The following is a 25,429-nucleotide window of genomic DNA, read 5'->3' on the forward strand; positions in this document are numbered from 1 at the left end:
TCAGGGAACAGGCACAATGTCATGTGAGTTGGCCAACCAGTCATACATCACAGATAATGAAAACACCATAGTTGCTACAAATTTAAACTTTGGATCTGCACTCAGAAGTTTGTCCTATGTCACTACGATCTTGATCCTGCACATGCTTTATGTACAAGCTTTCTTTCCTAGTGTGAGTGGTCCCATTAGAGTCAAATGAACTACTCAAAATAATATAATTTAGCACTTGAGTAATGATCTCAGGATGGAGGCTTAAATGTAAATTGCTAAAAGTAATGTCCGCATAGGGCCTGATCTAAAGGTCATTTAATTCTGTTGAAAGATGTTCATTCATGCCAATGGGCTGTTGATGAGACCTCTAGAGAGAGTGTAAGGGACCGATTTTCAGAAGTATTTAGGTTCCTCAAGGTGCAAGATAGGTGCCTTGTGGAAATGTTAAAAGTACGTAAGCAGGTTAGGTGCCTAACCACCACTGAAATCAATGGGATTTTGGTGCCTCATCCGCTGAAGTGCTTCTGAAAATCCCACTAAATAACTATCTGCATCTTAAGACACCTACATACTTTAGAAAATATGGCCCATAGGAGCTCATGTCTGGTAGATTTTCAATAAAATTTAGGCTCCTAGAAGCCAGATATTTAATGGTATTTAGATGCCTAGCTGAATCTTTAGGTGCCTAAATTCCTTTGCAAATCTGGCCCTTAGGCACTTCTGAAAATTTTACCCAAATATAAAAGGTGTAAACGTAAAATTGGAACCAGGTTTAAAAGAATAACAACAAGAACACTTATCCACAGTTTCCCTGAAAATTTCCTTTCTTCCAGTATTAAGGTAAATGGATCAGTGTTGTCCTCTGCTATTTTCTCCTTCAGGAATCTCTGCTGAGCTCTGTGGCAGGCAGGATTTGTCTTTGTTCCTCAAAGGCTCTACGATGAATATTTTACATTGGTATATGCCACGGCAGAGAATCATAATCTCTAATTCCAGCACATTGCCAAATGTGAACTCCTACTCTTTTCTTCTGGATCCTCCCTCATTCTCCACTGGGGTTATTTATGTGTCTTCTTCTTCTTCTGTGCCCATGATCATGATTTTTGTCTTTGGTGAAGATTTTCAGAGGGAAAGAGGGCAATTATGTGGCCCAACTCCTACCAAAAATCCTTTGAAAATCTCCCCCTTTGTATCTAACATTAAAATTATATGCACGAAAACTTTAATGAAACAGGAAAAATGAAATTCAGTCACATTGATCTTCATGACACAATATTGAAAGATGGAATACAATGTGTATTAAAACTGATTTTACATTTTGGCCAGGATCAAATTCTAACAACCAAGGAACAAACTTCATGACTAGGCTTGGAAGGATTAGATTTGTATTGGTAAATGTTGGTAAACATCTATTTCACCATACACACACAAACTGATGAAAATGCATTTCCATCGATAATACCCAAAATAGGATAGGCAAAGTAAAAAAAATGCTGCTGAAGAACTTCTTAGAGTCAAAATCCAGTGATTTAGACTTATGAATTAGGCTTGTTACAAACGGATTAGTGAATGAATAGTAAAAACAGGTATGATCTGTTGAATTAAGGATATTTACATTCTATAGTTTAACATGTGATGTTGACAATTTGTGTTTTAATGGTTTATAGAGCTTTCACCTTTTGAATCTCAGTGTCAACTATCATTTGTTTCACAGTCTCCTGCCCCCACCCCAATATTTTTTTACAACTATGACATTGAAATAAATAAAATGTGGAGAAAATGCTTAAAAATAAACATTGATATTACCCATCAACATTATAAATAATAAAAATAAAATGCTATTCATGACATATTAACATATAAGTGAGAACTGAACAAGAATTTTGTATAGAATTATGTACCAGACAGTGCTTAATTGTCAATGCTCATTTAGGCCTGGTCTACACTGGCGGGGGGGGGGGAGGAATCGATCTAAGTTACGCAACGACGTGAATAACATAGCTGAAGTCGATGTACTTAGATCTACTTACTGCGGTGTCATCACATCAGTCACACTATCAGAGGCTCGTTCACCTGCACATCTACCAATGTGATATATGCCATCATGTGCCAGCAATGCCCCTCTGCCACATTGTACCTATTGGATTCCGGGAAGTGGGCGGGCTTCTGCTGAAGGACACACACACACAAACACACACACACTCGCGGCCTAAGGGGAGGATCTGCAAGACCTGGAAACCAACTGATTCCGGGGGACAACTAATGAAATAACAGTGACCGGAGTGCGGTCAAAGGATCAAAAGAAGGGAGCCTGATGGGGACACTGAGCAGAGAACCCCGGACAGCGTCCACTGCTCCTCAAAGGCGTCAAGGGAGCCAGCGGATGCCGCCCAGAGGAACTCTGCCCAGATACGTGAATGGACAGAGGATCAGAAACAGGCCCCACAATCACATCGGCCAACCTCCTCTCCCTGGTTTTATAGATGGCCATTTTAGCCAGGGCCAGGAGGAGGTTGACCAGGAGGTACCATGACTTTGTGGGGCCACAGGTAGGGAGTGCATAGAGAAGGAGGTGAGGGAAAAAGTGCAGGCAGAAACGTAACAGAATATTTGTGAGGAGCCGGTAAAGGGGTTGCAAACTGGCGCACTCCAAGTAAATGTGCGTCAGAGTGTCACTCACGCCGCAGAAGGGGCAGGTGTCCGGGACAGGGGTAAACCGTGCCAAATACATGCCCGTGCTCACAGCCCCGTGAAGGAGCCGCAAGCTGATATACCCTGTGGGCCTTGGGACCAGGGTGGAATATAGGCTGGCCCACCGGGGTCCTCATCCTCTAGAGGTAGCAGGAAGCCCCGCCACTTTGTGTCATGGCGGGACACGAGGGTGAGGAAGTGAAGGGTGTGGAGCATGAGCGTGTATAGATGCTTCCGTTGCGTGGTCTGGAAGTGGACCGGCTGCAAGTCGTGCAGCCAGCTCATGGAGAAGGGGTGGGGGAGGCTGGTTGGGTCCACAGGGCAGGGGCCCCTCTGCCATGTTGTAGCTGGGTGGTTACCCACTCCTGGCCTAAAAGGGGTTAAAAGCCAACCCTTGGAGAGGGCTGGGGCTGGGAGCCTTCGGCTGGGCTGATTGGGAGGCATCCTCAGCTGTGGCCATGACCCAAACAGACTCAGCTGGCCCTATAAAGGCAGGGAAGCCAGAGGCAGCCACACAGTCTCCCTCTGCCTGTAGAGGGAGAAGGGCCTGGCTGCAAGGTGCTAAGTAAGGAACCTAGATTGGAGTAGGGCTGGGGAAGGGCCAGAGGAGCTGGGAGCTCTGGTCTAGGAAAGCCCCAGGCTGCAGGCCCGGTAAGGCCTATTAGGTACTGGGTTGCAGGGGACAGCCCATGGGTAGGCAGAGGCAGCAGGTCCAAAACCCCCTTTGCCTATGATGAGTGGCATACACTGGAGTGAGTGGGGGCTAGACAGCGACTGGCAGTAGCCTAAGACTGAGGCAAAGTGGGTAGGGTTACCATACGTCCGGATTTTCCCGAACATGTCCGGCTTTTTGGGACTCAAATCCCTGTCCGGGGGGAAATCCCAAAAAGCCGAACATGTCCGGGAAAATCCGGCGCCGCTGGGCCGGGAGCCAGCCTGGGGCCGGGGGCCGGCGGTGCTGGGGGGTGGGGGATGCGCCGGGCTGGCGGTGCTGGGCGGCCGGGGGGTGCGCCGGGCCGGCGGTGCTGGGCCGCCGGGGGGTGCGCTGGGCCGCCGGGGGCCGGCGGTGCTGGGCGGCCGGGGGGTGCGCCAGGCCGCCGGGGGCCGGCGGTGCTGGGCGGCCGGGGGGTGCGCCGGGCCGCCGGGGGGTGCGCCGGGCCGCCGGGGGCCGGCGGTGCTGGGTGGCCGGGGGGTGCGCCGGGCCGCCGGGGGCCGGCGGTGCTGGGCGGCCGGGGGGTGCGCCAGGCCGCCGGGGGCCGGCGGTGCTGGGCGGCCGGGGGGTGCGCCGGGCCGCCGGGGGCCGGCGGTGCTGGGCGGCCGGGGGGTGCGCCGGGCCGCCGGGGGCCGGCAGTGCTGGGCGGGCCGGGGACCGGCGGTGCTGGGCAGGCCGGGGGTGCTCGGCCGGGGGCCCAGGGGCCGGGCCCGGGGTGCTCAGCTGGGGTTCCGGGGACCGGCAGTGCTGGGCGGGCCCGGGGCCGGCACCCCAGGGCCCGAGCCAACCCAGGCTGGAAACGCCAGGGGGGCCAGCCTGGGCCGCGCCTCCTCCCCCCACACCCTCCTTACCTGCTTCAGGCTTCCCGCGAATCAAATGTTCGCGGGAAGCAGGGGAGGGGGCGGAGACTTTGGGGAAGGGGCGGAGTTGGGGCGTGGGCGTGGGCGGGGCTGGGGGTGGGGCCGGGGCCCCGTGGAGTGTCCTCCTTTTGGAGGCACAAAATATGGTAACCCTAAAAGTGGGGATAGTGGGTGGAGGTTCCCCTGGGAGGTGGAGACCCCGAGACTGAGGAGATTCTGCAAGGGGGACAGAAACCCAGTAAAGGGGCACTGGGTCCTGGGAGGGACACGGGGGCCAGAGTGAGGTAAGGCGAATCACCGGCTTGCAGAGAGCGCTCCTGGCTGGAAAATGAGCTAATTCCTGAGGCCAACCAGCAGGAGGCACCACAGGGGCGAGTCCGCATCCTTACACATGTACATTGGTCAAACCGTACAGTCTCTATGTAAAAGAATAAATGGACACAAATCAGATGTCAAGAATTATAACATTCAAAAACCATTTGGAGAACACTTCAATCTCCCTGGCCACTCAATTACAGACCTAAAAGTCGCAATATTACAATAAAAAAAACTTCAAAAACAGACTCCAATGAGAGACTGCTGAATTGGAATTAATTTGCAAATTGGACACCATTAAATTAGGCTTGAATATAAACTGGGAGTGGATGGGCCATTACACAAAATAATACTATTTCCCCATGCTTATTCCCCCCCCCACACACACACAGTTCCTCACATCTTGTTGTCAGTTGCTGGAAATGGGCTGTTTTCATGACCAATACAAACAGTTCTTTTTCTCTCCTGCTGATAATAGCTCACCTTAACTGATCACTCTCCTTATAGTGTGTATGGTAACACCCATTGTTTCATGTTCTCTGTATATATATATCTTCCTACTGTATTTTCCACTGTATGCATCCGATGAAGTGGGCTGTAGCCTACGAAAGCTTATGCACAAATTTGTTAGTCTCTAAGGTGCCACAAGTACTCCAAATCTCATTGTGATTCTGTGGAATGTAGATGACTGATTCCCACAGACTCTTTTGAAAATCGCATCCATAATGCTTCTCCTCCTTATGCTAATCTGAGCTAGTCTGGCAAAGATAATAATACTTTGTACTTATATACCTCTTTACATCTACAAATCACTGTCAAGTCATGAGCTATTTTGTAGCCATGACTTCAATTTGTTTCGAATGGGCCCAATACCCCTCTGTAGTAAATAATTAACCATTATCAATCTTCTGCTATATGAGTAGAAATTAGGGCAGAGGGGTAAAGGATCTTGCCTAGGGATGCATTGGAAGTCAGGGGCAAAGCCCGGAACAGAGACTAGGATCTCCTGACTTCTTATACCCTAAGCTCCATAGTTACAGAGTGCCTGATCCAATAACAGAGGAAGTCAACGGTATTCTTTCCAGGCTTGGGAAGAAATTCATGGTGCTTTTTCACCTGTAGATCTCAAACCATTTTACTAGGGTGGGTGAGTAGTATTATCTCATTTATTTACAGATGGGGAAACTGAGGCACGGACGGTTAAGATGATTTTCACACAGTAAATCAGTGACAGAGCAGGGACATCCTCCAACTCCTTATTTCCCATCTACCAGACCAGGCTACAGATGATATTTCAAAAGCTGCCTAAGAGATTATGGGGCAAATTCTTAAAGGCTTTTAGGTGTGTAATGGGATTTTTCAAAGCAGCTAGGTGTCTAACACCCATTGAAATCAAGGATTTTAGGTGCCTAGATGCTTTTAAAAATCTCATTAGGTGCCTAAATACCTTTAAAAATGTGGTTCTTAAACAAATGCCCATGAAAATGAATGAGGAGTGGGCATCCATGTGGCATTTGTGGCTGTGAAAACCTAAGTCTACCTCTAAGAGAACCATCCAATCCATTTTTACATTCTTTTCTATGTGACTCAATAAATTACAGCAGCAGCAAGTTACACAGATCTATCATATGCATGAGTGAAAGCCAGAAAGACAGAGAGAGAAGGAAGTGTGTTACAGATGTACTAATTACTCACTGTGGGGAACCTATTCCTTCCAACCAGATATGTCCCAGTAGGTCACATTACCAAGTATACAAAAAAAAATTATTACTACAAGTGGTTTAAAGTATATTTCTGGGGTGGTCTGTCTGTCTGACTCTCTCTAGTGGTCCTAGCTTATTAGCTTTTGCTGACAGAACTAGCCAGAACAGACCCCCTTCACACATTATCTTCTCTCCTTAGAATGAAGTATTCTTGGACTCTGAGAAAAAAATGCATTGCGAGCAGGGGTGCCATATTTTTTCCTCCAGCTATAAATCAAACATTTAAAGGTTTCATACACAAAATCTTCCTACTTATTGCATACATTTCTATATTGATTAGAATCTCATTCCATTACCATTTCATCATCACCCTGCTGTCTTTTCCCCTTACCTGCTTTGTTTATGTATGGCAACTCAACAGGTCTTAGAAATAAGATTAATTTATATTCCTCAGAAGTGCTCTTCGGATTTAGTCTCAACAGAATTTCACTGTCTTCTCTAGACTGTGCCAAATCCCTGGCTTAGTAAGGATGGTGTCCTTGGTTAAAGACGAGCACTGGAAGTTAGGAGACCTTGGTTCTGTGTTTCCATTGACTTGCTGATGGACCACTGTGAAATTGTTTAAGTTCTTTGTTCCTCGGTTTCTCCGTTTGTAAAAGACAAAAGGCCAGATTTCTAAAGGTATTTAGATGCCTATTGGAATTTGCAGAAGCACCTAGGAACCTAAAACTCATTGATTTCTGTGGGTGTTAGGTGCCTATGTCCTTTTGATAATCCCACTAGGTGACTAAATACTTTTAAAAATCTGGCCCTAAGTGGCTGTCCAAAGTTAGGCAACTACATCCAAATTTAGGCAACTTAATAGGTGGTCTAAGATACAGAAGTATAAAGCACCAGGGGCTAAAGACATTCAGATGTCTAAAGAGAGGCAGATAGGCACCTAGTGGGAATTTCAGAAGTACCTACGCAGGTTAAGCACATAACTCTAATTGAATTCAATGGGATTTAGGTGCCTAGGCCTTTGAAAATCCCACTAGACACCTAATAATCTTTGAAAATCTGGTTCTAAGAAACTTTGGGCTTTTGAAAATTTACCTCTAGTCTATGCAAAAAGTTGTACTGACATAATGAAAGGTGTGATTTTATACCAATTTAGTTAAAACCATGTGACTTTGTGGGTGGACATTATTATATTGGTTTAAACCTCACTTATATCAATTTTCAGGTGCAAACTAAACTGATATAACCAATTTTCAACCTAAGAGTCTACAAAGGCACAAAATTTCCAGTGTGATATCATTCATGGTCACCTGGTTGAAATAGGAGAATTTTTGTAAGGGAATAGTAAAAGGACCCCTTTTATGCTGGGCTGTTTGCGTTTGGCTAAAAGGGATCATCCCAGATAATAGCCCTGCGGTGGGGTGGGGATAGGTGTCTGCTGCACATCCACCCGAAAACCGCAGCCCCTCCTTTTAAATGTGAAACCCAAACCATTGCTTGCTCTGGGAAAGGAGGGCGCTGCAGTTTGAAAACATTCCCGCATGTTATGAAGGCATAAGAAGCAAACCCCACATACCAAAATGCTTAACATGACTGCCTGGAAACCAAATTCTGTTGCCCAGCCGTGTGTGATGTGTCACCATACTGGTGGGCGCTCAATATAAAAGGCAAAATGCAACCTTGTACCTAAAGCACATGTGCTGTCTGCTGTGAATTCCTTGATTCACTGTGAAAGAGTCTCCCTTTTGTTCTCAGAAATGTATCATCTTAAATTTTACTCTTCCTTTTTATCTCCCCCCAGGGGCAAATGTTTCTACGCTCCCCCTATCATCTCCGTCCCTGAGGTTATCGCAGATTAGAAGGCAAAAAAACTGCACTCGCGATGACATGTTTTCTGAGCTCATGCAGTCCTCCCACACTGATAGGGCACAGCTTAATGCATGGAGACATTCAGTGGCAGAGGCTAGGAAAGAATTAAGTGTATGCAAAGAGCAGAGGCAGGACGTGATGCTGAGGCTAATGTGGGAGCAAACGGACATGATGAAGCATCTGTTCAACAAGGACAATTGCAGAGTCCTACACTTAGGACGGAAGAATCCTATGCACTGCTACAGACTAGGGACCGAATGGCTAGGTAGCAGTTCTGCAGAAAAGGACTAGGGGTCACAGTGGACGAAAAGCTGGATATGAGTCAACAGTGTGCCCTTGTTGCCAAGAAGGGTAATGACATTTTGGGCTGTATAAGTAGGGGCATTGCCAGCAGATCGAGGGACATGATCGTTCCCCTTTATGCGACATTGGTGAGGCCTCATCTGGAGTACTGTGTCCAGTTTTGGGCCCCACACTACAAGAAGGATGTGGAAATATTGGAAAGAGTCCAGCGGAGGGCAACAAAAATGATTAGGGGGCTGGAGCACATGACTTATGAGGAGAGGCTGAGGGAACTGGGATTGTTTAGTCTCCAGAAGAGAAGAATGAGGGGGGATTTGATAGCTGCTTTCAACTACCTGAGGGGGGGGTTCCAAAGAGGATGGAGCTCGGCTGTTCTCAGTGGTGGCATATGACAGAACAAGGAGCAATGGTCTCAAGTTGCAGTGCGGGAGGTCTAGGTTGGATATTAGCAAACACTATTTCACTAGGAGGGTAGTGAAGCACTGGAATGCTTTACCTAGGGAGGTGGTGGAATCTCCTTCCTTGGAGGTTTTTAAGGCCCGGCTTGACAAAGCCCTGGCTGGGATGATTTTGTTGGGAATTGGTCCTGTTTTGACCAGGGGGTTGGACTAGATGACCTCCTGAGGTCCCTTCCAACCCTGATATTCTATGATTCTATGATCTGTTGGAGCTGCAGGAAAGCCAACAAGAGCACAGACCCCCGCTGCATCCACTGTATAACCGCATGCCCTCCTCCCCATGTTCCATATTCGCCTCATCCAGACGCCCAAGAATGCGGGAGTAGGGGAGGCTACGGACACCCAGCCACTCCACTCCAGAGAATGGCCCAAGCAACAGAAGGCTGTCATTCAAACAGTTTGATTTTTAGTGTGGCTACAATAAACAACGTGGCCTTGTCCTTCCCTCCTCCCCCACCCCACCTGGGCCACCTTGTACATTATCTCATTTTTTTTAAATTAATAAAGAAAGAATGCATGGTTTCAAAACAATAGTTACTTTATTTTGAAAGGGGCAGGGTGGTTGGCTTGCAGGGAATTAAAATCTACAAAAGGGACAGGGTTTGCATCAAGGAGAAACACACACAACTGTCACACCGAAGCCTGGACAGTCATGAAACTGGTTTTCAAAGCTTCTCTGATGCGTAGTGCGCCTTGCTGTGCTGTCCTAATTGCCCTGGTGTCTGGCTGCTCAAAATTGGATGCCAGGCGATTTGCCTCAAACTCCCACCCCGCCATAAACGTCTCCCCCTTACTTTCACAGATATTATGGAGCACACAGCAAGCAGCAATAACAATGGAAATGTTGGTTGCGCTGAGGTATGACCTAGTCAGCAAACAGTGCCAGTGAGCTTTTACACGTCCAAAGGCACATTCTACCACCATTCTGCACTTGCTAAGCCTATAGTTGAAGTGCTCCTTACTACTGTCCAGGCTGCCTGTGTAAGGCTTCATGAGCCATGGGACCAAGGGGTAGGCTGGGTCCCCAAGGATAACTATTGGCATTTCAACATTCCCAACGGTAATTTTCTGGTCTAGGAAGTAAGTCCCTTCTTGCAACTGCTTGAACAGCCCAGAGTTCCTAAATATGTGAGCATCATGCACCTTTCCCGGCCATCCCAAGTTGATGTCGGTGAAATGTCCCTTGTGATACACCGCTGCTTGCAGCACCATTGAGAAGTACCCCTTGTGGTTCACGTACTGGTTAGCAAGGTGGTTTCGTGTCAAGATGGGGATATGTGTCCCGTCTATCACCCCACCACAGTTAGGGAACCCCATTGCAGCAAAGCCATCCAGTATTGTAGGGATATTAAAGAAGGTACTAACAGTGATTCCCCCAAGTGACAGTGACCCCCTCATAATGTGTCCCCCACACTTTAAAATCCAACAGTTTCATCAAGTACAAAAATCTTTTGGGTCTTCTGTTAAAACTTGTAAGCTACTGTCTGTAGAAACCATTGATTATATCTATCCTGTGAAAGATACTTTACTACTATATAAAACTTACAAACAAGTTAACTGACTTTGTTCTTGAAAAAAGCAACAGAGGGTCCTGTGGCACCTTTGAGACTAACAGAAGTACTGGGAGCATAAGCTTTCGTGGGTAAGAACCTCACTTCTTCAGATGCAAGTGAGGTTCTTACCCACGAAAGCTTATGCTCCCAGTACTTCTGTTAGTCTCAAAGGTGCCACAGGACCCTCTGTTGCTTTTTACAGATTCAGACTAACACGGCTACCCCTCTGATACTTTGTTCTTGAAGTAATTGATACAATGCAAACAAACACTATAAGCCGTTAAGTGACTTTCACTTCATTCAATGGCTCCTAGGATAGACCCCCACCCTCTGTGATTAAAGGGCCGGGAGTCTCAAATGAATTAGCACACACCCCAAAAGTGGTGGAGACAGTAAATTAAAATATGGTTAAGATATGGAATGTATGTTGATGAATGCTTGATGTACATAAATGGTTAGGGAGGTACCAGCCTAGAAAGGGAGTATCCATCGGCCGAAGAATGTGTCAAGTAGGACCACCAGACAACCCCCTGAGGGTAAACTGGGATCCACCCCATCACCTGGAAGGATGAGAAACACAACTTTGAACAGTGTGGAGTCACCAGGAATGTGCCATCTGCTGATTGAGTCAGCAACAGCAGGATGAAACAGTTCCCATAGACTAACATAGGAATTAATTCCTATAAGAATGGACTCTAAAGACTGATGACTTTGAGTCTCTGGTTCTGCTGCCAGCCTCTAGGAGCATCAGGTGCACCTGACACCTAACACAGACTCAGCTCCATCCTCATGACCAAGATACCTGGCCAGTAACTTGGCATGAGCAACTTCTAGGCTGGTAACTATAACACCTATACAGAACTTGAATGAATGATTGTATGAATGAATCTCTCTCTCTCTCTCTCTCTCTCTCTCTCTCTGTATATATATATATGTATGTGTGTGTGTATAAGAAATAAGTAGTCAAACAACGTTGTTTACTTTTATCTTTTGCTTTATCAGTATATTTACAATAAATGTGGCATCTTTGCCTTATCCCTCTTAATAAGATCCTGCTGGTTTTTATTCTATTGGTATAACAGTATGACCTGCACATTTCCCAGAGTCACTACCTTTGATAACAGAACATCAATGATTGCATTGGCTAATTGGATCACAGCTGCCCCCACAGTAGACTTGCCTACTCCAAATTGATTCCCGACTAACCGGTAGCAGTCAGACGTTGCAAACTTCCACAGGGCTATCGTCACTCGCTTCTCAATGTCAGGACAGCTCTCATTTTGGTATTCCTGTGTTTCATGGTGGAGGAAAGCAACTCACAGAGTTCCAGGATAGTGGCCTTATGCATGCGAAAGTTTCGCAGCCACTGTGAATCATCCCATACCTGCAACACTATGCGATCCCACCAGTCTGTGCTTGTTTGCCTGGCCCAGAATCGTCATTCTAATGTTTCAACCAGCCCCACTGCCACCATGATGTCCCAATTGCCACAGCCCATGCTTTCAGGAACGTCTGTGTCCACGTCCTCATCAAAATCCTCCTCGTGCTGGCGTCTCTTAGCCTGGTTCTGCATATACTCCAGGATAATGCGTGAGGTGTTTACAATGCTCATAACAGCAGTGGTGATGGTGAGCTGAGCGGGTCCATGCTTGCTGTGGTATGGCATCTGCACAGGTAACCCAGGAAAAAAGGCGTGAAACGATTGACTGCCGTTGCTTTCACGGAGGGAGGGGCGACTAACGACATGTACCCAAAACCATCCACAACAATGTTTTTGCCCCATCAGGCATTGGGAGCTTAACCGATCATTCCAATGGGCAGCGGAGACTGCGGGAACTGCAGGATAGCTACGCACAGTGCACCGCTCTGTAAGTCGATGCTAAGCATGGTAGTGAGGACGCACTTCCCTGACTTAATATGCTTAGTGTGGACATACGCAATCAACTGTATAAAATCGATTTCTAAAAATTGACTTCTATAAAATTGACCTAATTTCCTAGTGTAGACATACTGTAACATAAATAGAGGAGAGATTCAGGGTAACTCCTAGTAACCTCAGCTGAGATCAGGGGGCCATCAGGCCACTGTAGAAACAGAGTAAAAGAGCCACCCTGCCCTAATTAGATTACATTTTCAATAGACTAAACGTGGATGGGGAAACAGATGCACACAGAGGTCATCCTGTGAAAGCAATTGGATGATAAATTATTTCTGGATGCTAAGTAGGTTTGGTTGAAAATTTCTCCTCAAAATGTCTTTTAAACTGAAAATATTGGCTTTTCAAGTAAAGGAAATATTTCATGGAAAGTGTCTCCTTTCTATCACCAACACCAAGTCGTTTAATTTTCACCAGTTTTCAGTCTATTTTTTTCCTGTTTATTGCTGCTTATCGTGCATGACCCCAGGAGGACATTAAAAGAGATGATGAGTTGCTAGCTCAATGAGGCTCATGTCAGTGCAGGAAAGCGCTATCCAGGAATCTATGTCACAAAAGAAGTGATTGATAATGTTAGGGTCACAGAAGGACAACCTGGATGTTGCAGATGCCAGCACAGAGAGAGCCAGGAATCCACACAGCCAAGAGACACGGGCCAGCTGACCAGAGAAGGTGCTGTCCATGAGAGAGCTGTAGCAGAATGGATGGCATATGGGCAGGTAGTAGTTATAGTCCATGACAGTCAGGAGGAACCATTCTGTGGAGCCCATGGAGAGAAAAACAAAAACAATTGCAGGATGCAGACAGTGCAAGAGATGGCTTGTCTTCTCTCTAACATGACACCAAAGGCCTTGGGGATGCAGTCCATGGATTACCATATCTCCAGGCAGAAGAGATTGCAGAGAAAGAAGTACATGGGGGTGTGGAGCCATGGGTTGGTCCACACTAGGGCTATGACACAGACATTCCTTTCAATTGTTTGGAAGTACATAACTTAAAATACCACTGGAAGGCAAATCCAAAAACACCATGTGTTGGGAAAGCCCAGGAGCATGAACACTGCTTTTATTTTCTATTTCTGCACCAGCCATGACGTCCATTTCTCAAGACATGAGAGATCAGAAGGCATTTAAACATGTTGAACACTCTTTTGGATGTGAAGAAGTGAAGCGCCTAATACCTTACCCTTTGAGACTACCAGCATGCTATCTGCAGATCACAACCCTGAATCTCTGCCCATGTCACCTAATACCATTTTCAAGATACTCATCTGGCCTCTGCGATTATGGGATTTGACTCTGCACCTGGCAGACCTGGCTCTTGCTTGAACTTGCTTCACAGGGGACAGGATTCCTGGCTGAAATTGTAAAGGATTTTTGCATGTAAGGCTGTTACTAAAATCCCAGCTATAATACCTAGAACCCTGGTTAAAGCTAAGATAAGGGAAGCAGGTGCTATTCAACACTGTTCTCTCTTTGTACACATTTCAGCCTCTGCAACAGAGATGAGAGCTCCACTCCTCATTCCTCTAAGGCCAATGAGGAATCAGTGGAGTGGCTGACCCAAAGGCATCTTTCCCCTGTTGCTGGTTTAGCCCATCAACCCCACTCCACCCATCCCTGAGAAAATCCAAAGCCAACAACAACAAAAACAATACATTTTCTTTTACACTGAAAACAACCATTTAACTGAAACTGTAATATTTCATGGAAACGTCATTTTAACAAAAATTTTATCTGGGTGTGTTCTTCCGCCCAGGATGAAATTTCTGATCAAAGTGAGACCAAATGAAAGAGATTAGCTCTATTAAATGGTGATTCAGGCACTTGCCTTAGATGTACAAGATCCAGGTTTGAGATCCTCCTTTGACTCAATCAAAACTCGGACTTTAACATGACTCTCCCATGACTCAGGGAATGGCTCTAACCACCTGGCTGTTGTGTGGTGGATCTCTTCCATTCTGTTTTTGCGGCCAACATTTTTGAAAGGTCTAATATTCTTTCCATACTGGAACAAAACAAAATTTGAAACCTTGAATTTTTTTTTCACAAAATGGAATTCTTGTTTTCCCTTCCCCAGTCCTTCTTAGGCCCTTTAGAAAACCCCACCCAAATTCCTAGTAATAAGGAATCAACATTAGGAATTAAAAAATATGTTTATTATTTATTGTGTGTCTTCTGGTAGAACCTTAAGATCCCACTTAGGGTTGGGATCCCATTGAACTGAGCACTGCACAGACATAGCATAGAAGATCATCCCTACTCTAAAAAGCTTACAGTCTAAAAGACAAGCCAGACAAACAGGTGGAGACAAACAGCAAAGAAACAGCTTCCCAGAAGTACAGTAAATTTGCTTCCCAATTTCTCTTTAATATTACAGTCCCTCCTTCAACTGAACTCCCCATGGCTTTGTTTTCAGTCAAACACTTAGAGCCTGGGTAGACCAGAACAATAGTCTAACTCGTTAGAAATCATGTTCCAGACACTACCCGATACCAAATACTTTGGAAACAACCTATTACCCACTGTATTATTCAATGTACTTCCACCACATTGAACAAAGGACATTGTTCCCTGAACTGCAATAGACGTCAGTTTACAGAAGAAAGAATAAATGATTGATAGTTATTTTAGGCTGGTATTTTCAAACAGGACAGAGGGAGTAATTGAAATAGAAGTTGTGCGACTAACTTTGAAAACCCCAGCTCTCCATTTTAATTTGAATTTATTCTTGCACAGCTAACAATGCTGAACACTTGTATAGCTCTTTACATCTGCATAGCAATGTGTGAAGAATGGCTATTAATCCACAGGACATGCCTACACATTACTGGCCAGATTTCAGCCACTTTGGAGTGAATGGTTGACTAGGACAGTATGATTCTTTCCATTTTACAGATGGGGAAACTAAAGCAGGGATGTGAAGTGATCTGTTCAAATCACAGAGGCAGCTTAGTATAGTACACAAGAGCTGAGATTCACATTCCTGTGCCCTCTGCACTGATCAGAACTAACTAGCTAGTGCTAGATAGATAGATAGATAGATAGATAGATAGATAGATAGATAGATAGATAGATAGATAGATAGATAGATAGATCTTATTTTCTATTTGCCTCAGTAAAGTTATTATACTAGTAAATTCCACAAGTTAATGTATTAGAGCTTCTTGAAATTTTTGCAGCAACACATTTCTTGATGGAAACTGTCTTTTTGATGAAACTGAGATTTTTGCAGATGAATAAATAAAATAATTTGGGGTTTTTCATCTAAACAGTAACATCTCCAGCAACAAGAATTTGCTGGGGACTAAAGAACAAAACATTTTGATTGAAACCTGAAAACTTTTGGTTAATTGAAAACGTATTGGGTTTTATTTTTTAGACAAAAATCTGAGAAAAAAATAAAAAACATTTGTCAAAAATGTTGATGTAATACAATAATTTCACAAATGGCTCTATCAGTTATACAATTTACAAAAAATACTATTTCCTTTTGTTCATTCTAAAATTTATTTTATATTTAAAAAGCAGAATAAAATAGACTCATTCCTTGAGTACAGGTGTATTAACTCTTCAATGAGGCAAACTTTTTGAATAGCAATTTTCAGGTAGCTCACATTACCAAGAAAGGCAAACCTATTTCTCAATACAGTTACTTTAAACTATGATTCCCGGATAGGCTGGATCTGGCTAGTGGTTCTAACTTACCATGTCTTCTTCTGACAGAGCTTGTCAATACAAACTCCCTTCAGTCACAATCTTTTTCTCACTGGATAACACACAGTAGCCTTGGTTGCTGAAAAATGGTGCATCATACCTACCTTGTTTATCTTGCTTTTTCCTCACCTAAATGTATAACAAATATAGGAATATTTCACATATGGTTCATGTTTCCATTAAGGTAATTTTACACCTCTGTAGCAATATAAAGGGACCTTAAAATGTGTGTGATAAGTATAATCCTCTCCAACTTTAAACCCCCATTCTACTGCCAGAGTGGTGTGAAGTGTTGTTATCATAAATGAGAACGTGCCGCTTCAAAAACAAAAGACAGGCAAATTCTGTAGATTTTGACATTGGTAGGATTCTTTTCCCATCATCATCCAACTGGCTTTACCCCTACCTACCTTGTTAATGAACTGCAGCGCAAATTGGCTGCATGAGGGGGTTGGTTTTGTACTCCATCCCTACCTTCCCAGCACCCTGAGGATATTCAGGTTTCAGAGTAGCAGCCGTGTTAGTCTGTATCCGCAAAAAGAAGAACAGGAGTACTTGTGGCACCTTAGAGACTAACAAATTTATTAGAGCATAAGCTTTCGTGGACTACAGCCCACTTCTTCGGATGCATATAGAATGGAACATATATTGAGGAGATATATATACACACATACAGAGAGCATAAAAAGGTGGGAGTTGTCTTACCAACTCTGAGAGGCCAATTAATTAAGAGAAAAAAAACTTTTGAAGTGATAATTAAGATAGCCCAGTACAGACAGTTTGATAAGAAGTGTGAGCATACTTACAAGGGGAGATAGATTCAATGTTTGTAATGGCTCAGCCATTCCCAGTCCTTATTCAAACCGGAGTTGATTGTGTCTAGTTTGCATATCAATTCCAGCTCAGCAGTCTCTCCTTGGAGTCTGTTTTTGAAGTTTTTCTGTTGTAATATAGCCACCCGCAGGTCTGTCACTGAATGACCAGTTTTTTTTCTCTTAATTAATTGGCCTCTCAGAGTTGGTAAGACAACTCCCACCTGTTTATGCTCTCTGTATGTGTGTATATATATCTTCTCAATATATCACTGTCACTGAATGACCAGTTTTTTTTCTCTTAATTAATTGGCCTCTCAGAGTTGGTAAGACAACTCCCACCTGTTTATGCTCTCTGTATGTGTGTATATATATCTCCTCAATATATGTTCCATTCTATATGCATCCGAAGAAGTGGGCTGTAGTCCACGAAAGCTTATGCTCTAATAAATTTGTTAGTCTCTAAGGTGCCACAAGTACTCCTGTTCTTCTTTTTGAGGATATTCAGTTTCAACAGAATTTCACAGACTTCCCTAGAATGTGTAACAGACCCTGCTGAGTCAGGCTGGTCTCCTGGTGAAAGCACAGTACTGGCAGCCTGGACACCAGCATTCTAGTCCTGTTTTCGCCAAATGCTCACTACACAGGGGGAGCTTTGGTGTGTTACTTAAGCCCCCTCCCCCAGCCCCATTTTCCCTACCTGTAAAATAATGGCAAATGCTAAAAATGTCACCCCTTCCACTTGCTGGGCACTAACAAAGAGCTAGACAGAGGAAGCCACAACCAGGATTTTTATTGGTTCTACAAAACCAAGGAATTTACGCTTCATATACTTGACGCCTTCTACAGGCACCTAATCTATGCCCCATTTCCATATATACAGATATAAAGCACTCCTGTAGCAGAGGGAAGTAAGCTGCACCATGTCAAATCTATAAGGGAGGAATTATGCCTTGGAGCGGTGTTTCTGACACACAGAGTAAAATGCTCAAAAGTGTAAGGGCCAGATTTTTAAAGGTATTTAGGTTCCTAACCCTTAGGCGCCTACTCCATAGGTGTTCCAGGGCTCAAGCACCCACGGGAAAAAATAGTCAGTTGCCCTTAAGTCTGGAGGGGGCAGAAAGGAGTGAGCGGCAGGTGGGAGGTGCTCGAGGGAGGGGGCAGAGAGGAGCGAGCGGCAGGGGTTCAGGGAATGGGGTGGACCGGGGGCAGGGCCTCGGGAAAAGAGGCAGAGCGGGAAAAAACAAAAGTCAGCACCTATGTCCTAACTCAACTGAAATCAACAAGAGTCAGGCATCTAAACTGCTTAAGGACTTTTGTGAATCCCTCAAGGCATCTACCTTCAACTCATCTCCAAAGAAGATTTCAGCTTTACTTAGAAGCTACAGTCTGTATTCTTCTTCTTCTTCAATGTTTAGCCAAATGGTCGGCCGTAGCGATTGTTCGCCATTTGTTTCTGTGCAGCCACAAGTGTTTTTCAGGGGCCAAAAGACCAATGTCAGAACAGACTTGATGCCCTCATGTAATAGGGGGTCTGCCTCTGGGCTGCCTCCACCCCTTGGCTGGTGGAATTTTATCCTGGAAGTTACAAGCCACCCGGAGAATGGCGTTCGCTGGAACATCATGCAGCATTCTGGCGACATGTCCGAAAAGCATAAGACGCTGGCTGCGGACAATGGCCCTAGTAGTCTGTAGACTGGAGTGACCATAAATGTCTGCATTATGAATGAAGTCATACCACTTTATGTCCAATATACGTCATTGCAGAACTGGATTACTCCATAGGCAGACTAAGCATGTGCTTAGGGCACCAGCAAAGCAGGGGGCACCAAAAAAAAAAGAGATTTAAAAAAAAAAATTGATAGTTGATATTTCAAAAAAAGCATCGAAGTAGTCATCATGGGAAAAATCAGAACTTTGGTTAGACTTCCTTACATTTCACTACACACTCTTCCCCCATTTTTCTGTTCTTGTTTTATTACTTATCCCCACCTAAACCATGGGGGCGTCCTATTAACGTAGATTGAAATAATGTGAGGAAATCAAATCCTGTCATGTATTGCAATAAATTTATGTTTTATTATTGATATATTCTTCTGAGTTATACACATTTGATTCTTTTTTTTCTTTCATATATATATATATATATATATACATAAAAATAGTGTATATTGTGTAATTTTTTTTTTTTAAGTTCAGATAACTGAGATAAGGGGCAGGATGAAACGTAACCAACTGAGTGGAGCACAGAAACGTAAAGTGGCAGAAGAAAAGAAACAAAAAGCTAGTGAAATTTTCCAAAATCTTCCAAAGCTGACATCATTTTTCAAAGCGAATCCATCAGAAGCACCATCTTCTCTCTGTAGCACAGACATCGTTCCAAAACCTGTAGGTGTTTCAGATACTAACCCCTCTTCTATTGGTGAAACAAACCCCATTCCAGAACATGTGGATGTGTCAGAGATTGTAACTGATCATCCTACTCCTGGTGGTAAAACAGACATTGTTCTAGAAGGTGTGGATGTGTCAGAGACTGAACCTGCTCATGCTGTAAATAATAGGAGAAAAGATCCAAGTATGTGGCTTGATTTCAGTACAGATGATGTAGCTTACTGGATAGATCATGGACCAAATGACTGTCAACACCACACTGGGCCATTTGAGAAATCACGTCGGACTTTTACCAATGGCAAACAAACGAGATATTGTCCGCAAAAAATATTTTTCAGCATGAAAGCGAATGGTGAGAAATACACTCGAGAATGGCTACTGTATTCACCATCAACAGGGTCTGTGTGCTGTTTTGTTTGCAAACTTTTTGCATATAAACCTTCAACATCCCAGTTTGCTGTAGATGGATTTAGTGACTGGCGGAATACTGTTTTAATTGAACCGCATGAAAATAGCACTACTCACAGAGATTCAAATTATTTAAATTGAAGACAGGGCTTTGGATTGACACAAAAATTGGAAGAACAAATTAAAGGGGACTGTGAATACTGGCAACATGTCTTGCAGCGTCTTATAGCTGTTATTTAAACATCAGCTGAACGTGGTCTGCCTTTCCGGGGATCAAATGACACATTTGGATCATTGCAGAATGGAAATTTCTCGGGATTGTTGGAGTTATTGGCTCAGTTTGACCCATTTTTTGCAGGCCATATCTCAAAATATGGGAATGCTGGCAAAGGTAACCCATCACACTTATTCAAGACAATATGTGATGAACTTATTGGTCTAATGAGTGACAAAGTTCGTTCAACTATTGTGGATGAAATAAGTACTGCTGGGTACTTCAATGTATCTGTCGACTCTACACCTGATCTTTCACATATTGATCAATTGAGTATTGTACAAAGATATGTGTCTCCCACAGATGGAAAACCAGTTGAACGATTTATAACATTCCTCAGTTTACACTGGTGAAGAAATGGCAAATCAAGTATTGCATTATCTGTGAAAACAGTCCAGTTACTTTATACATTTTTCTCTGCCTCAACACACCAATGGGCAGTTCTTAAAACATATTTGGGCAATGATTGTGTGTTGAAATCTCTTTCTAATACTCGCTGGGAGGCACATGCAGTGGCAACAAGTGCAATTCTGGAGTCCTACTCAAAGACTGTGGATGCATTAGAAAGTATAGCTGAAGACCAATCACAAAAGGGAGAAACTATATGAGAGGCAGAAAACATTGCAAACGAGATGCAAGAACTAGAATTTGTATTCATGTTGACCATGTGGAATGAAATTTTACAACACTTTTACCACACAAGTCAAGCTCTCCAGGAAAAAGAATTGGATTTGAAAACAAGTGCAGACCTCTGTCAATCATTAGCAGACCACTTACACACTTTGAGGAATGATTTTGAAAGATTTGAAGACATATCAAAAGATATCTTGCCTGTTACTAATTTCAAAGAAGCCCAGTCCCGCAAGCGAATCAGAAAAAAACAAGAAAATGATAGCAGTGCAACAGAAACAGCATTGAATCCTAGAGACAAATTTTGCGTATCTACTTACTACGCTATAATTGATACACTTGAAGCTCATATGAAGAGGAGAGGTGAAGTGTACAAGAAGTATCAAGTAGATTTTCTTGTCTAAATAATATGGATTTATCTGACGAACTCTATTCACAAGGTTCCCAAAAGCTAGTTGACTCATACCCTGTTGACTTGAACATGAATCTCTGTGTACGGCAGTTCCACTGTTATATGCACGAAAACTTTAATGAAACAGGAAAAATGAAATTCAGTCACATTGATCTTCATGACACAATATTGAAAGATGGAATACAATGTGTATTTCCAACCTTAGAGATTGCACTACGTATTTTTCTAACATTGATGATTACTAACTTCTCCGCAGAACGCTCTTTTTCTCAGCTGAAAAGAATACAAAACCCTCAGAGAACAACAATGTGTCAGGACAGACTTGATTCACTTTCCCTATTGTGTATGGAAGCAGACATGCTTTGTCGAGTCAGCTTTGATTAACTTATCCAGAATTTTGAAATCAGAAAATCTAGAAAGAAGCTATTTTAATTTCAGCATACATGTAAGTTTTGTGTCATCTGGAAAAATAAAATTTTATTTTACGGTATAGTATTGTTTTTATTTTGAATTACATATGGAAGGGCACCATAATCTTTTCAGTGCTTAGGGCCTCTAAAGGCCTTAATCCGGCCCTGCGTCACTGGCATTTTGTGTGGAAAACTCCAGCTTTGCCCGGTCTGAGCGGCATAGTGTCTATGTTTCACATCCGTACAGCAGTACAAAGAGGATACAACTCGAATAGATCCTGAACTCGGTTATTGTGCTGAGATTATGTTGATTCCATATTCGTCATAAATGACCCACGGCAGATGCTGCATGCCAATCCGATGAAGAACTTCCATATGAGAGTTGGAGGAACAGGTGAGAATAGAACCCAAATAGCAAAAGCTGGAGACTGCTTCAACAGTTTCATTATTCAAAGAGATTGAGTCACGGGTGTGCCTGATCCTAAGTTTTGCAATTTTGTTTTTGACCATGAAACATAAAGGCCAATCTTGGTGACTCCTCCTCTATTTGCTGGAGTGCATCGCGAAACCTGTCTGGGCTCTGTCCTAGAAGAAAAACCTCATCAGCATAGTCAAGGGCTGAGAGCGAGAGATCACGGATCTTAATGCCTATGAACATGATGGAATGCTGCATTATGAAATCCATTGCCTGACAAAAATGTGCAAGGACCAAGACACAGCCCTGACTGACACCAGATACAGATTTAAAAGATGCCAACATCTGATTCCCCAGATGTACAGGGGCAGTGGTTCTATTATGCAGCTCTCTAATCAAGTCCAGCACACTACCCCTACAGTAGATTTCTTCGGAGTCACAAGTTCAATTTATTCCACATTAGTAGACTCCATAATGTGGAGGAACTCACACACCTTCATGAGTCATTACAGGCCTGAAGGTGTTTGAGTGAGGTGAGATGATGAGGGCACCAATTCATCCAGGGGGAAAACCTATCTGTGGTAGCAACAGGCATTATTCACATGGGAAAAAGTCCCCATGGCATAGGAGGCCTCCTCGGTGTTTCTAAATCAGTTGTTCTCTCCCTTTTCAGGGCAAAATAGGCAGGGACAGACAGTCAGGAGAACACTCACTCTCCCTCAGGCAGAGATCTCCTCCTTTTACGCCCCCCTCCAATTGGCATAGTAAGCTTTCAATCCCATAACGTTCTCAATAAACCACTGCCTTTTACTGGCTAGGTGAGCACAGTGCAGCCTCTCTCATCTCTCATCTACCCAGCAACAAGCTTGCCTCTCTTTTTCATCAGATCTCTTAACCAAGGTTACATATATAATATATTATAAATATATAATATATGTTACACCCCCACACATATATATAGCAATAGTGTGTGAAAATTTTCATGTATTGATTTTCTTCAATATCCAGTCTGAGATTTTTTGATCATTTCTTCAATCAATTAAAAATATATAGAAAAATGCATAATTTCTTGTGATGAAAAATGTTGACAATGTTGACAATTTCAACTAAAAAGGACCAAATATTTTCAATGGAACTACTCTTTCTTGGAAAAATGCCAGGAAAAACTAACTAAATAAAAGTAACAGCCAGAATCTCTCGCCATTCAAGGTGTGACCTGCTCATGACCAGAGTGGGCTGTGTATTGGTGGATTTAAGACACCGGTTTAACTCCTCAATCCTGGGCCCCCTATTTGGGGGGCTGGTCCTGAATGTAAAGTAAAGCCACCAAAATCCTACTTTCATGTGTGTCAGATGCCAATGACCTTCATAGGCTATTCCAAAAGCTGGGAATTGGCCAGACATATGGATATTTTTGCCATGTTCTTTTTCCTGAGCAGCAAGAGGTGGGTTGGGTAGGAGTCATGACAGCTGTCCCACACAAGTGGATCAGAAGGAATATTCCAGGGGACAGATCTGCTGTTTTAGGGGTGCTGATCACTATCTATGGGCCAGATCTTGAGCTGATATAAATATGATATATTCTGAGGTTGTAGAGGTGGGAATCAAGTGGCTTTTTGCAGGCTCATTGCACAGATGTGAATTTTTCTCTCTGGCATTAAATTGCCATTTAACATGTACCCCCGGAGTGAAATTCTGGTCCTGTTCAAGCCAGTGGGAGTGAAATCCTAGTCCTATTCAAGCCAGTGGGAGCTTTCCTATTGACAGCAGTGTGGTGTGGTTCACCCCTGGAGTCTTAAAATTCCACATCCATGCATCCACCTGTTGGAGAGACCTCACAAGTAACTCAAATAAATTCATCGTGAAGGAGAGGAAATCTTGTGTATATTTGTGGCTGGGAATTTGAAAATCAGTGGTGTTAAGCACATAGGTGCTTTTGAAAATCTCACTAGATGCCTAAGTACCTTTAAAAATCTGGTCCCCTATTAGTAGCTACATAGATAGTGAATACCTCACTCCTCCAGAGAAGTACATCACATCATGGAACAGGCCACCCAGATACCCTGAAAGAATCTGCTTCAATACAGAAATAAAATCCCTTCTGATTGCACACCCCTAGTTGTCACCTTCCATCCCACACTGGAACCCATATGGGGTATCATCAAACAACTACAACCCATACTCAATAGGGACCCCATCCTGAAATAAATCTTTCTTAAACTCCCTCTCCTGGCTTTCAAACAGCTCCCCATCCTCTCCTAGCTCATCATCAGAAGCAAGCTGCCCACAGAACAAGAAACCCCAACTCAAAGCGGCACCAGACCCTGCCAGAAAACAGATGCAAAACCTGCAGACATATCTCCACTACTACAATGATAATACCTCCCAAAACACACTTTTCAAGACCCATGGATCCTACACATGCCTATCACAAGGTGTGGTGTACTTCACTAAATGCCCCAATAGCAACTATGTGGGTAAAACCAAATAACCACTTCACTCATAAATGAACTCACACAGGAAAATAATAAAAGAGAAAAACACCACATCACCTGCAGGTGAACACTTTTCACAAAGCGACCGCTCTATATCTGGTCTATCAGTCCTCATCCTCAAAAGAAACCTGCACAACACTTTCAAAAGATGAGCCTGGGAGCCTGAATTCATAACTTTGCTAGACACTTATTAGAATATTTTCATAAAATCATATGGAGTGCAACATCAAAGGAAGTATGGCAAGAGACCACCGTGGCTTAACCAGGAGATCTTCAATGATCTAAAACTCAAAAAAGAGTCCTACAAGAAGTGGAAACTATGTCAAATTACAAAGTATGAATACAAACAAATAACACAAGTATGTAGGGACAAAATTAGAAAGGCCAAGGCACAAAATGAGATCAAACTAGCTAAAGACATAAAGGGTAACAATAAAATATTCTACAAATACATTAGAAGCAAGAGGAAGACCAAGGACAGGGTAGGCCCATTACTCAATGAGGGGGGGAAAGACAATAACAGAAAATGTGGAAATGGCAGAGATGTTTAATGACTTCTTTGTTTCGGTTTTCACCAAGAAGGTTGGTGGCGATTGGACGTCTAATATAGTGAATGCCAGTGAAAATGAAGTAGGATCAGAAGCTAAAATAGGGAAAGAACAAGTCAAAAATTACTTAGACAAATTAGATGTCTTCAGATCACCAGGGCCTGATGAAATACGTTCTATGATAGGTTATATACTACAGTTTATAGTCCTGAAATTTCATATTTGAGTTCCTTCAGAACTCTTGGGTGGATATCATCTGGTCCTGATGATTTATTACTCTTTAATTTATCAAGTTGTTCTAAAATCTCTTGTATGGACACATCAGTAAGGGGCAGCAATTCAGTAAAGTGTCCTAAGGATATTGCAGGAAATTGCCGTGTCTGTCATAGTTCGTTCCATGGAATCACACAAGTCCCCCCTACTGGAAAATATATCATAAATGTAAGTAGGGGAGATAAAGTGTGAAAGTGGGAATTTCAAAGGAGCACAAGAAAACTAGTCACCTAACTTGTATTGAAATTCAATGG

General features: G+C 43.4%; 1 protein-coding gene across 1 annotated transcript in view; it reads left to right on the forward strand.

Moving 5' to 3' along the window:
• The window catches only part of LOC135974464 (maestro heat-like repeat-containing protein family member 1), a 936,803-nt gene that overhangs the window by 273,780 nt on the left and 637,594 nt on the right, over positions 1–25,429 (forward strand). The gene's annotated exons all lie outside the window — the stretch shown is intronic.

Source organism: Chrysemys picta, chromosome 12 (assembly GCF_011386835.1).
Source record: "Chrysemys picta bellii isolate R12L10 chromosome 12, ASM1138683v2, whole genome shotgun sequence".
NCBI lineage: Eukaryota > Metazoa > Chordata > Testudines > Emydidae > Chrysemys > Chrysemys picta.